A 15,248-nucleotide genomic window follows, 5' to 3' on the forward strand; every position below is an offset into this window, starting at 1 on the left:
CAGAGCTGAGTGTTCCCCAAGCCTCAGCTTTTCCCTTAGCTGCTATTCTTCCCCCCCAAAATGGTATTTCTTCCTGTTTATGATTCTGTGTTCATTTCCTTTAATGGCAGGAGACACAAATCTAGCTTCATTCTACCAATTTTATGTCTAATTCATCTGTTGGTCTTTCAAAGCACCTAACCATACTATCTTGTGTTTAGTAAGTACACAGTGGGTGAATAATTGGAATTGAATTTAGTGAAAAATCTCTTATAATATCTTCAGTCCATTCACGACCTTAAATTGTTGTTGTTGTTCAGTGGCTTAGTCATGTCCAACTCTTTGCAACCCCATGAACTGCAGCACGCCAGGCTTTCCTGTTCTTCACCATCTCCTGGAGCTAGCTTAAACTCATGTCCATTGAGTTAATGATGCCATCCAACCATCTCATCCTCTGTAGCCTCCTTCTCCTCATGCCTTCCATCTTTCCCAGCATCAGGGTCTTTTCCAATGAGTTGGCTCTCGCATCAGGTAGCCTAAGTATTGGAGCTTCAGCTTCAGCATCAGTCTTTCCAATGAATAGTCAGGGTTGATTTCTTTTAGGATTGACCGGTTTGATAGATAACCTTGCTGTCCAAAGGAGTCTCAAGAGTTTTCTCCAGCACCACCACTTAAAAGCATCAATTCTTTGGCACTCAGCCTGTTTTTGTATGGTCTAGCTCTCACATCCATACATGACTACTGGAAAAACCATAGCTTTTACTATATGGACTTCTGCCAGCAAAATGATGTCTCTGCTTTTTAAATATGCTGTTTAGGTTTGTCATAGTTTTTCTTCCAAGGAGTATCTTGGAAGAAGACACTTTTAATTTAATCACAAAATTAAAAGACCTCAAATTAGATTCAAATATTTTATCCAGCATGCTCCAATCAATTTTTTTAAAAAGTACACCTTCATGCAAATTGAAACTGAAAACATACTTTGGCTGAATAATCTCTTGTACACATGCAAAAGATGACAACATACCTGTTAATAGTACTGCCTGCTTTCCCAGAAAGGAAGAGAAGGGGAGAAGGCAGGGGAGGAGAAAACATTTTCTGCATACATTAAAGGCTATCATACCTATAAATCAATTACAGGTTTATTCTTAAAGTCTCATAGTTAATAAGGTGGGGCATCAGATATCAGTAAGGCTTTGTCAAATAAGTGTCCACTGACAGATGAAAGGATAAAGAAGAAGTGGTACACACACACACACACACACACACACACACACACACAGAGTGGAATAGTACTCAGCCATAAAAAAGAATGAAATAATGTCATCTGCAGCAACATGGATGAACTGTGAAGGTACTATGCTTAGTGAAATCAGAAAAAGGCAAGTACTGTATGTTTTCACTTGTATATGGAATCTAAAAAAATGAAACACATGAATAGATGTAACAAAACAGAAACACAATCATAGATACAGAGAACAAATTACTGGTTACCAGTGGAGAGAGGGCTAGATGGAAGGCCATGATAGGGGTAGGCAATTAAGAGATACAGACTACTAGGTATCAAATAGATGACACAAGGATGTAATATACAGCACAAGGAATAACCAATATTATTATTGGTTAACCAATATTTTTGATAACTTTAAGTGGAGTATAACCTACAAAAATATCAAATCACTGTGTTGTACACCTGAAAGTAATATAACATTGTAAATCAATTATACTTGAATTTAACATTTTCTATAAGTATAATCAGGGAAAAACTAATAAATACTCACATCTTGAAAAATAAATTAAAAACTTTATAAAAGAACCTACCATTTAATCACAAATTCAGAAAACACAGTAATAATTTCCAGTGTTTATTAAATTTATTGAAAGATGTGCATTTTCTGACACTGATCTGCTGAATCTGTTTCTTAGAACTGAGATTCTAAAACACTAACCTCTAAAATTTTTTTATCTTCTTACTTCATTATGCTTAGAAATTTCCCAACACAATATTATTCATATTTATTACTGTCTATTTACTAACTTCCTTCAGATTTTTACAAAGCCCCAAATCAATGACTAAATGAAAACATGTTCCAGCTTACTGAGTGGAAATAAAGCAGCAGATGTAGCAACTGAAAGCTTCAAGGAACAGAAAGCCAATTCTTCAGGGGAATAAAACTTGGAATAACCTCAGCTGTGGAAAAGGGCTCCCATCCCCCCAGACTAGGAATATTTTACGAAGAAAATAAAAGCTTTCAAATGCCAAAGGAAAAAAAAAAACCTTAAAGGATGGAAAATGTTGAAAGAAGCCTGCTAGTGGGACCTACACTTTTAAGTATCAATCAAATAGAGTTGGCCATATGCAAAGCTTCAAGGATTTCGTCAGTGAGCACCATTCCTCTTCTTAGCAAGTTCATAAAAATGGCTATTTCTTTGTAAAAAAAAAATTGTTCTTTCTTGCTCTCCTTTCTAATCATGAAAACATGTGTAAGCCTCTGTCTGCCCCCTGATCATCCAGTTACACACAGTGATGGATTCATGTCATATACACCTATATATATAATAAAGTATGTGCCAGGAGTACCTTTCCAACAATATTTGTGCCCTGATCCCCTGATAATGCCTGACTCACCTTAAAAAATAAAAGGGCATTAAACTCTCTGTTAAGTAGAATAAAATTTTTCACCAGTTAAAATAAATGGACTTACCTTGGAACTATTCAAGAAAATATTAATGACTGTATTTGGGAAAGTAATTAGATCAAATACCATTCTTTCACTTTACAGATGAGAAATTTTAAGCCTGGGACAGTAAAATTACATCATCAAGGTCACAAGGCTACTGTGATGCAGCAATCAGTATCATATTTTGAACCTATAGGACATGTAGTGGTAAAGAGCAAAAGAGGGCACTGACATGGGAAATAAGCAGTTCCAAAGAGGTTATTCGCCATCCAGAGAAAAAGTATGTCAGAAAGCTGCAGAGAAAGACTACTGGAACTAAAGGATGTTTCTGTATATGCTGCTGCTGCTGCTGCTGCTGCTAAGTCGCTTCAGTCGTGTCCGACTCTGTGCAACCCCACAGACGACAGCCCACCAGGCTTCCCTGTCCCTGGGATCCTCCAGGCTAGAACACTGGAGTAGGTTGCCATTTCCTTCTCCAATGCATGAAAGTGAAAAGTGAAAGTGAAGTTGCTTAGTCGTATCCGACTTTTCGCGACCCCATGGACTGCAGCCTACGAGGCTCCTCCATCCATGGGATTTTCCAGGCAAGAGTACTGGAGTGGGGTGCCATTGCCTTCTCCGTCTGTATATGCTACACACCACAAACTCACTTAAGTGAGATGCTAAACGCTACCTAAAAACATGTCATTGTAGCAAATATTTAGTCTTCCTAGTCATGTGAACACCTCTTCACAAGCCTACATATAATTCCTCTGCTTTGGAAAATATTCAATGTAGTACTGACATACAGATCAATGAAACAGAATTGAGGGTCCAGAAATAAACCTTTATATTTACAGACAAATGATTTTCAACCAAGATACCAAGGCAATTCAATAGGGAAAGGAGAGTATTTTTTCAACAAATAGTACTGGGACAAGTGGATATCCACATATAAAAAGAAGAACTTAGACTCTTACCTCACACTATATACAAAAATTAAATCAAAATGGATTAGAGATGTGACTGTAAGAGCTAAAATTATAACACCCTTAGAAGCAAACAGAAGACCTTCAAGACCTTGAGTTGGGCAAAGATTTCTTAGCTTTGACACCACTTTAAAAGACACCATTAAAAAAATGAAAGGCACAGATTAGAGGAAAATGTTTGAAAACCACATATCTGAAAATACAATGAACTCCAGAATATACAACTCAACAATAAAAAAGACAAACACCCAATTTAAAAGTGAGCAAATGATTTGAGTAGATATTTCACCAAAGAAGATATAGGCATCACTAATAAGCACATGAAAAGACACTCAATTAGTCATCAGGGAAATGCAAGTAAAAATCACAAAGAAATACTACACTGTATCACAGCTGTAACAAAAAATAATAAGTGCTGGTGAATATATTAAGAAATAGTAAGCACTGCTGATGGGAATGTAAGATGGTACATGTACTTTAGAAACCAGTTGGCAATGTCTTTAAAAGTTAAATAAAGGGACTTCCCTAGTGGTCCAGTGGTTAAGACTCTGCACTTCCAATGTAGGGGGCGTGGCTTCAAACCCTGTTCTGAGAACTAGTATCCCACATGCCATTCACAGCAGCAAAAAAAAAAAAAAAGTTACGTCAGCAATTCCACTCCTAGGTATCTTGACAAGAGAAATGAAAACATATCATCACACAAAGATTTTCATGCATTCAGATCCTGACATCATTACTCATAATAGGCCAAAAGAAAAACCAACTCAGATGTCCAATGAACTGAAGAATGGATAGACAATTACTGTTCAGCCATACAATGGATTACTATCCATAAATAAAAAGAAATTAAATACAGATACATGTTACAACGTGCATGAACCTCAAAAACATTATACAAAGTAAAGGAAGCCAGACACAAAAGACACCACATTGTATGATTCTATTTATTATGAAATGTCCAGAAAGGGAAAATCTATAGAAACAGAAAGTAGATTAGTAGTTGTCTGGGGCTGGGCACTGGGATTAACTCTAAGGCATTAAAGGATATTATTGGGATATTGAAAATGTTCTAAAACTGGACTACGGTGACAATAGCAAAATTTAATAAATTTACTAGAAATCATTGAGCAGTTCACTTAAGATGGATGAATTTTATGGTCTAGAAATCATACCTCAATGGTTGCTTTCTTTAAATTGAAGTAAAGCTGATTTATAAGGTTGTGTTAGTTTCTGGTGTACAGCAAAATGATTCAGTTAATGTGTGTGTGTGTGTGTGTGTGTATATATATATATATATATATATATATATACTTACAAGATATTAAATATAGTTCCCTGTACTACACAGTAGGATCGTGCTGTTTATTCAATATTTTTTTAAAGCTACTCATGGGGAAAAAATAAAATTAATCATATGGGAATACAGGGGAAACACGATGGGCCATAGTTAATAATTGTTGAAGCTACCGGTTCAGTATCCCATACCTTTTCTCACATATATATGGCTTTTTATAATAACCTATTTTTAATAATTAAAAAATAGATATATTCCTAACATCTCCAAGTATTTATGAAGGCAAAACTTCCTTTCCTATCATGTGGAAGGAAACACAAGAAAATTATACTAGTTTCTTGCATATAAAGGGTACCAAATTTATTCTCTAGTATACTTTTAAACTTTAGGTATTAGTGTTATTACCTATAGAAAAATAGCAAAGTATGCCCCCCAAATGAAATTCACACAAATTGCTTTTTCTGATACCAAATTTGCTGCAGCAAAGATCTGAACAAAGATTTCCCACCTTCAAAGGATTCTAAAATTTTTTTAGTATTTTATTAAAGAAATTTTAATCTCTATTTATTTTTTAAAAAATGTCTTAGGCTAGGCTGTGAGCAGCATGCAAGATCCTGGGTCCCCAACTAGGGATCAGACCTGTGCTCCCTGTATTGGGAGTACACAAACCACCAGGGAAGTCCTATCTTTAAAGGATTCTGATGGACAACAAGCAGTTACATTCTCTGGATCTCTGTCTCCTCACATGGAACATGTCAGAGTTGGCCAAAATGATGAACCAAGTTCTCTCTCTTCTTCTTTAGCACTGATATTCTAACATTCTAGAATTTATTTGAGTGTTTACCAATAACTCCTTCTTCCTGCACCCCAGGATATGTGTATGACAAGGGTTAATTAAGTCTCAAATGGAGACACAGATGGAGTTAAATGACAAATACACCTAAGATTTAACTTCAGTGAAAGTCAAGTTTCATTTCTCATATGAGAATTTATGTAAGTGCATTTTTTCTAATCCTTTTACTAGTAAACTCCTTAAATCACCAGTTGTGTATATGTGTGTGCGCATGCCTGAGTGGGCATGTGTGTTGGAAGGAAGGAAAGTAGGCAGGAAGGCAGGCATGCAGCCTAGAAAAAGACTCCATCAGAACTCTTTTCCATCAAGAATTTTTAAAATAAGACTTTATAGTCAAACTAAATTTTACTCTTAAACATTTCAAGATGATAACAACTACTTCACATCAAAGTTTCCTAATCACTCCACAACCATTTGCAATCTGCGTTAACTCTACCATGCCAACGGAAGGCTCTAAGACTTCCTGGGGAAACAGTTTACAAACTCTTTCTCCACTAGTCTCCATTTTCTTTGGCCAGTCAGCAGATGTTAGCCTTCCAGTCTCCACTTTATTCTGAAATACACTTCTCCTTGGGCATGCCAGGCCATGGTATTGCATCCTTTAGTTTTTACATAGAAGGTCCTGAAGGATTTGGGGGAGGGAGGTGACATCATAGTTGTGCTCAAAACAATCCTACTATTCTATGAAGTAAAGAATGAAACAAGCATATCAGACTGGAGATTATTTTAGAAGACTCCCAGGCAATAAAAACAACCAAGGCAGATATCAAAAAAGGATCAACAAATTGGAGTCAAAGAATTTGACTCCAAAAATCAGATCCACCTTTCAATGGTTAGCTTAATTGTATGGTTGGTACGCCCCCCAGCAACACATCCACAGATCATTCCAGTTAGAAACCATCCAGACTAGCACCATTCTCACATGAAACTGTAATACTAATTGACAGATGTGGGGCCTTATCCATATTCCTCTTGGGAGTCTCTATGGTACCAACCACATAGTTAAGTACTAAGTAAGTACTGGTTAAATGAATAAGACACTTTTCCTGGTCACCAGGAATGAAGTCTATTTCAGTTTTCATATACTTCTATAAACTCAAAATTCATATAAGGAATTTAGTAATGCATTGAGAATTAAATTGTTGTACAGTACTCTTCAGTTTAAAGCTTTAATAAAGGTGATAAGCAAAATGTTCAACAATTGGAAAATGGTTAAATAAGCCATGGTTGGGACTTCCTTGGCAGTCCAGTGGTTAAGACTCTGCTTCCACTGCAGGGGGCATAGGTTCAATCCTTGGTTGGGGAACTAAGATCCCACATTCCACGCAGCGTGGTCAATAAATAAGTAAGCAACCAAGCAAGCCGTGGTCCAAGTTAACAGAGGTAAAAGAAATAAAAGACAGTATCATCATTTTGTAACTACTAATTAAGCCAAGGATCTAAGCAGTGGTTTGCTAGAAACAGCTCATACTAGCTTGGGAGAACCAACTGAGCAGATCTGTCCCAACCTCACATTCAGTGACACATTAGTAAGACCGAAATTGGCCATGGCAAGAATGTTAACACCATGAAAATTAACAATGGCTAGTTGTTAAATATTCATTATCATACCACTAGATACACACGATGGTGATCAATACTTGATAAAAAACCACTGTTGGAAGGGTTGTTGGGACCTTTATCATAAGGTACGAATCAGGCTAATACTACATGAACCCACTGATCAATCAACCATGACAAAAACAGAGGCATCAGACATTAAAAACCTATTAATGTGATGCAGTAGGAAGTACACAGCATCACTAAGAAGTCTTGCCAAAAACAGAATCTGATTCTGATTAAGTCTAGACCTATCCACTTGTTTATAGGACATACAGGAGACAGAAGAGGAGAGAACAAGCCAAATACAGAATGTGGAAATGTCTACAGAATGGATGATTTTCTAATGAATAGCAAGGGAGGGGCTGAAGAAAGACTCTGTTAATAAAAGAGACTTAACAGATGCAAAACAAGTGCAATGTGCATGCTGCCCTTGCTTGGATCATGAGTGGAACAAGCTGCTATAAAAAGACATACTTGAAACAATTCAGGGAATCTGAACACTGGCTAGATAGTAAATGATATTAAGGAATTATTACTAAATTTCTTACATATGATAAAAGCTTAGTCATTGGTTTAAATGCCTTATCTGCTCTGGGAGTTGGTGATGGGACAGGGAAGCCTGGCATGCTACAGTCCATGGGGTCGCAAAGAGTCGGACACGACTGAGTGACTGAACTGAACTGATGTATGAAACTATTACACCACCTGAGATTTGCTTCAAAATAACCTGGGGGTAGGGGTTCTCTACTTTTACACACATTTAAAAATTTTCTGTAATACAGTTTTTAACAGAGTAGCCAGAGTACAGAACATGTATAAAAGAATGACAAAATTACCAGTCCTGACATGGATGTATCTTCAAGAAATAACATAGTATGCAAAAGCATGGGGGAAACATGCACAATGTGATGCCAATTATTTTAAACAAAAAAAACACATGAAAATGATGTCATAGGTACACATGTACATTAATAAATGCACCAGAAAATGTCAGAGAAATACATTCGCAGGGGAGGACACTAGGTTTGGTGGGGATGAAGTTAAGGGGGCATATCAGTAATGTGTGAATTTTACATACAAAAATGTATTTTTCTATTACTTAAACATGTTTTTTAAGCATTTTAAAAACAAAGGTTATACTAACATCTCCCACCACATCTTTCAGACACTCTGGTCCCGTTCCTCCCCTCGTTAAAGCACTTAGCCAGCAGGGATGCCTATAAAACTGGAAAGTGGATCTAAAAGAGAAAGTACCCAATGGCAGGACCAGCTGCACATTTACCTCGGCAAGCCTTTGTAAACCTCCAGCTTTTTGTCTTCTACAGATACAAATCATACACTGGTACTAGAGAAACTTTCACATAGCTTATTGGAAAAGAAGCTCAGTTCAGTTCAGTTCAGTCGCTCAGTCATGTCCGACTCTTTGCGACCCCATGAATCGCAGCACGCCAGGCCTCCCTGTCCATCACCAACTCCTGGAGTACACTCAGACTCGCGTCCATCATGTCAGTGATGCCATCCAGCCATCTCATCCTCTCTTGTCACTTTTTCCTCCTGCCCCCAATCCCTCCCAGCATCAGAGTCTTTTCCAATGAGTCAAGTCTTCTCATGAGGTGGCCAAAGTACTGGAGTTTCAGCTTCAGCATCATTTCAAATCCCTACAAATGGAGAAAGGAACCAGGAAAAGAAAAAGAAAAAAAAAAGCCGAAGACAGTACACTACAACCACAGCTTTGAAAGGCTGAAGTTGGCATGAGTCTGGATGAACACGCTGAACACTGGCACAGATAAACTTCAATCACCTGAACTGTGTTTTAACCTTCAAAAATATTCATCAAGCCCAACAGCCCATTCACATCTACTTCTCTATGTTTAAATGAACTTCTAGACTTCATAGCTCATGACAAAGTGACACTATACTGCAGCCAACACCTTTCATCTATCAACTACTGAGAAGTGCAACAGGAAATTTTAATGTTCTATCGCTATGAGTTGTGAGTGTGTTACTTCTCACAATAGATCCCTCCACAAACAAGAGCAGGCCTGAAAGCAAGGACTGAGGTCTAGGAAACTGGAAGGCATTCCCTGGCCCTTCAAAGACAAATGACTGCAGTGGCAGTCAATTGCCCAGGTCTAGAGATGAATTCGGTCCTCAGCTGGTTAGTGAAGCAGGGTGAGGCCTGTGACCAGCAGGAATAATAGCATTCTGCCTTCTACCCTATCTAAGAACTCAATCTGCAGCAGAGGCAGCTGAAGAGAGAGAGAGACATGCCTAGTAAACATCTGGTTAAGTAGACAACTTCGGAGAGGCAAGTAGGGTAGAGAGAAGAGAAATACTTGCCCCTTCTTGAGGCAACAGAGTTTAGGCTCCAGCATCAGACTGCACAAGTTTAAGCCTAGCTCCACCATAAACTACCTCCATAACCTTGGCCAAATTAACTTCTGCACTTCAGTTTCTGCATCTCTACAATAAGGATCAAATAGCATGTACCTCATTAGGATTGTTGTGAGAATAAGAGATAATACATATAAAGCGGTTTAAATATATCCTTTGTACAAAGTAGGCCTCAACACATGTACACCGTGGTGGATTCATGTTGATGTATGGCAAAACCAATACAATATTGTAAAGTAATTAGCCTCCAATTAAAATAAATAAATTTATATTAAAATTTTAAAAAAAAAAACAAAGTAAGCCTCAAATTCTTAACAGCCATTCTCATTCTGCTATCTAGTAGTAATGGAGTTAGTGTTAATGGAGTAGAGAACCCCCCCCCCAAAAAAAAAAAAACCTGTTGCAAATAGGGAAACCTTGCTTAGGACAGAATGGATACAGCATACTGATGGGTAAAGAATATACTATTCAACAAATGGGACTAAATCAATTAGTTTCACATATGACAGAAGACTGGATACTTTCAATAATGATTCTTTCAAAGTTGTTGTTGTTGCTGTCACTCATTTGGGTCTGACCCTCTTGCAACCCCACGGACTGTAGCTCGCCAGGCTCCTCTGTCTGTAGGGTTTCTCAGGGAAGAATATTGGAATGGGTTGCCATTTCCTTTCCCAGGGGATCTTCTCGACCCAGGGATCAAACCCTCATCTCCTGCATTGGCATTGCTATTTAGATAGCAATACTTTACCGCTGAGCCCCCAGGGAAGCTGGTGTTTCCTAAACATTCAAAGGGATTTCCTCTTCGATTTGTGGACAGATACAAGATTAGATAAGCATGATAGAATGCCATTCATGTAAGAATTGAATCGCCAGTCTATGACGCAGGATACAGCATGCTTGGGGCTGGTGCATGGGGATGACCCACAGAGATGTTATGGGGAGGGAGGTGGGAGGGGGGTTCATGTTTGGGAACTCATGTAAGAATTAAAGATTTTAAAATTAAAAAAAAATAAAAATTTAAAAAAAAAAAGATTAGATAAGCAGTTAGAAGTCCAATAATGAGTATGTTCCCTACCTCATTAATCTAAGTTAAGGACAGTACATGCCCAGACAACTAATAGACAAATTCAACAAACTTTCAATATAAAAGATCAGTATAACAAAAAAATTATATTTCTATACACCAACAATGAAGACTGCAAAAATGAAATTAAATAATTTCCTTTAGGATAAAATCTTAAAATAAATAAAATACAGTCATTCCTCAGTATCCCTGTGGGACTGAATCCACAACCCCCTGTGGATACAAAAATCCAAGGATGCTCCGTCCATGGGATTTTCCAGGCAAGAGTGCTGTAGTGGATTGCCATTTCCTTCTCCAGGGGATCTTCCCAACCCAGGAATTGAACCTGGGTCTCCTGCATTGCAGGCAGATACTTTACCGTCTGAGCCACCAGGGAAGCTTAAAATGATGTAGGATTTCCATATAACCTATGCACATCCTCACATATATTTTAAATTAACTCTAGATTACTTATAATATCTACTACAATGTAAATGACATGTCAAACTTTGTTGTATAGAACTTTCTGGAATTATTTTCTCTAATACTTTCAGTCCACAATTGGTTGAATCAGTAGATGCACAAACTGAGGATACAGAGGGCTAAGAATTTGAAGAAGTGAAATTTGTATGCTGAAAATCACAAAACATTGTTGAATGAAACTAAATACTCATATAAATGGAAATACATCCATTACAACTAGAAGACTTAACACTGTTACAATGAAAAACATCAAGTTGTACTACATATATATACATTTTTAATATATATTTAAACAAATTTTATTTGTCAATTAACCTCAATAAAGTTGGGGGGGTGGAAATATGAAGATAGTAATATTAACCAAACTTACCTACAGATTCAATACATTTCCCAACAAAATCCCAGCTACAGAAATTAACAAGCTGATTCTAAATTTCATATGAAAATCCAAGGGACCCAGAATAACCAGAACAATCTTGAAAAAGAAGAATAAAGTGGGTAGTTACATACTTTCCAAATTCAAAACATTACAATTCTGGAATAATCAATATAGTATGGTACTGGCATAAGGAAAGACATACAGATCAATGGAATAGAATTAAGAGTCAAGAAATAAACCCTTATATTATGGTCACTGATTTTCAAAAAGATACCAGGAAAACTAACCTAGGAGTTAATCATTTTGTCAACAAATGGTGCTGGGACAACTGAATAGTCATATGCAAAAAAAAATAATTTGGACCCCTATATACAAAAACCAGCTCAAATGGATCACAGACCTAATGCAAGAGCTAAAAATATAAAAAACTTAAAGAAAACAGGAGTAAATTTTTGTGACCTTGAGTTAGGCATTGTTTCTTAGATATGACACCAAAGGCACAAATGAGAAAAGAAAAATAGATAAAGTGGACTTCATCAAAATTAAGAACTTTTGTACTTCAAAGAACATCATCAAAAAGGGTGAAAGGACAACCCACAAAATGAGGGAAAATATTTGTTAATCATGTATCTGAAAAGGGACTTACATCCAGAATAAATTAAAAAAACCCTTACAACTCAATAACAAAAAAAAGACAACCCAATTTTAAAAATGACAAAGATTCTGAATAGACACTTCTCCAGAGATGATATAAATATAGCCAAAAAGCACATGAAAAGATATTTGACATCATTAGTCATTAGAAAATGTAAATGAAAACCATAAAAAGATATCACTTCATACCTACTAGGATGGCTAAAAAATAAAGGACAAACAATATGAAAGGTTTCAAGGATATGAAGAAATTATAATCCTCATACATAGCTTATGGGATGGTAAAATAGTACAGCTGCTTTGGAAAATATCTCAGTAGTTTCTCAAAATGTTTGACAAAGAATTAACATAGAACTCAGAAATTCTACTCACATAGATGCCCAAGAAAAAGAAAAATATATGTTTATACAAAAACTTGTAGATGAATGTTTATACCTATATTATTCATAATAGACAAAAAGTAGAAACAACTGAAATGTCTATTAACTGATAAATGGATAAATAAAATGTGCCATACCCATACAACAATGTAATATTATTCACCCATAAAATTATTAAAGCACTGATTCATTCTGTTACATGGATAAACCTTGTAAACATGATGCTAAGAGAAAGAAGCTTGTCACAAAAGACCATATATTGTATGATTCCATTAATATGAAATGTCCAGAACAGGCAAATTCATAGACACAGAAAGTAGGTAGTGCTTCCCCACAGCCAGCGGGCAAGAAGAGGTGGGTGGAGAATGATTGCTAATAGGTATGGGGTTTCACTGGGGGTGGTGAAAATGCCCTGTGGCTGTACGACGCTATGAATATACTAAAAAGTCATTGAATTGTACAAATTTAAAGGGTCAATTCTATAGAATGTGGACTATATCTCAATAAAGCTGTCATTTTTAAAAAAGAAATTGTCCAGACTACCCAACTGAACCTTTGACTGGCTATGTACTGAGGACCCAAAAGTCTGGGCATGGGGCAGGAATTCCATAATTCTACTAGATTTTAAAAAGTAACAAGTAGTTCTTCCAGTTCAAGATGGCAGAATGGGAAGACACGAACTCATCTGCTCCTGACAGAACACCAAAATCCCAACTAGCTGTTGAACAACCATCAAGAGAACACTGGAACACACCAAAAAAAAAAAAAAAAAAACCCCACGTCCAAAGACAAAGAAGAAGCCACAACGAGATGGTAGGAGAGGTAGAAACCGATAAAATCAAACTCCATACCTGCCATGTGGGTGGCCCACAAACTGAAGAACAATAATACCAAAAAAGTTTTTCCACTGTTGTGAAGGTTCTGAGCCTCACATCAGACTTCCCAGCCTGGGAATCCAGCAAAGGGACTGGGAATCCCCTGGGAATCTCACTTTGAAGGCCAGCAGGATCTGATTACAGGACTTTCACAGGACTGGGGAAAACAGAGACTCCACTCTTGGAAGGCACAAACAAAATCGTGTACACACCAAGACCCAGAGAAAAGGAGCAATGACCTCACAGGAGACTGAACCAGAGGTATGGGTTGGCAGTGGCTTGCTGTGGGAACGGGAGGTTACTGGCAGCGACAGTCTCGTAAGCTAGCCCTTGGCTTAAGTCCTCTTAGAAGTTGCCATGAACCCTACAATAGCAGCCACATAGCCCAGGGCTGGGTCACCTCAGGCCAAACAACTGACAGGGAGTGCAACCAGACCCATCAGCAGATAATTGGATTAAAGTCTTAGGGAGCACTAACCCTGCCCACCAGCAAGACCCAGTTTTTCCCAGTCCCTCTCATTAGGAAGCTTACACAAGTCTCTTAGCCTCATCCACCAGAGGACAGACAGAAGCAAGAAGAACCACAGTGGCTGAAACAAAAACCCCAATGTAAAAATGAATCAGAATGAAAAAGAAGGTTATGTCCCAGATGAAGGAACAAGATAAAACCTCAGAAAAACAATTAAATGAAGTGGAGATAGGCATGCATGTGTGCTAAGTCGCTTTAGTCATGTCCAACTCTTTGCAACGCTATGGACTATAGCCTGGCAGGCTCCTCTGTCCATGGAATTCTCCAGGCAAGAATACTGGAGTTGGCAGTCATTGGTTTCTCCAAGAGATCTTCCTAACCCTGGGATTGAACCCGGGTCTCCTGCATTGCAGGTGGATTCTTTACCATCTGAGCCACCAAGGAAGCTCTGAAGATAGGCAACCTTCCAGAAAAAGAATTCAGAATAATGATAGTGAAGATGATCCAGGATCTTGGGGAAAGAATGGAAAAGATGCAAGAAATGTTTACCAAAGATCTATAAGAACTAAAGAACAAACAAAGATGAACAGTACACTAAAAGGAATCAATAGCAGAATAACTAAGGCAAAAGAATGGATAGGTGAGCTGGAGGACAGAATGATGGAAATCACTGCCACAGAACAGAGTACAGAAAAAAAGAATGAAAAGAAATGAAGTCAGCCTAAGAGACCTCTGGAACAACATTAAATACATGAACATTCGCATTATAGGGGTCCCAGAGGAGAACAGAAAGAGAGAGAAAGGACCCGAGAAAATATCTGAAGAATAGCTGAAAACTTCCCTAACTTGGAAAAAGAAATAATCAACCAAGTCCAGGAAGCACAGAATCCCAGGCAAGATAAATCCACGGAGGAACACATTGAGACACATAGTAATCAAAATGACAAAAATTAAAAACAAAGAAAAATATTGAAAGCAACAAAGGAAATACAACAAGTATTAATAACATATAAGGGAAATCCCATGAGGTTATCAGCTGATTGCTCAACAGAAATTCTACAAGCCAGAAGGCAATAGCATGATATATTTAAAGTGATGAAAGGGAAGAATCTACAACCAAGAATACACTACCCAGCAAGACTCTCCTTCAGGTTTGATGGAGAAACCAAAAGCT

The 15,248-nt window shown here is 37.5% G+C and overlaps 1 protein-coding gene and 1 non-coding gene across 2 annotated transcripts in view; both read right to left on the bottom strand.

Moving 5' to 3' along the window:
- REPS2 (RALBP1 associated Eps domain containing 2) overlaps positions 1-15,248 on the bottom strand; it is a 236,098-nt gene that overhangs the window by 66,411 nt on the left and 154,439 nt on the right. The gene's annotated exons all lie outside the window — the stretch shown is intronic.
- On the bottom strand, positions 11,160-11,231 carry TRNAC-GCA (transfer RNA cysteine (anticodon GCA)). Its single transcript has one exon. It is a non-coding gene; the product is annotated as a tRNA-Cys (tRNA).

The sequence above is a fragment of the Capricornis sumatraensis genome, chromosome X, assembly GCF_032405125.1.
Source record: "Capricornis sumatraensis isolate serow.1 chromosome X, serow.2, whole genome shotgun sequence".
NCBI lineage: Eukaryota > Metazoa > Chordata > Mammalia > Artiodactyla > Bovidae > Capricornis > Capricornis sumatraensis.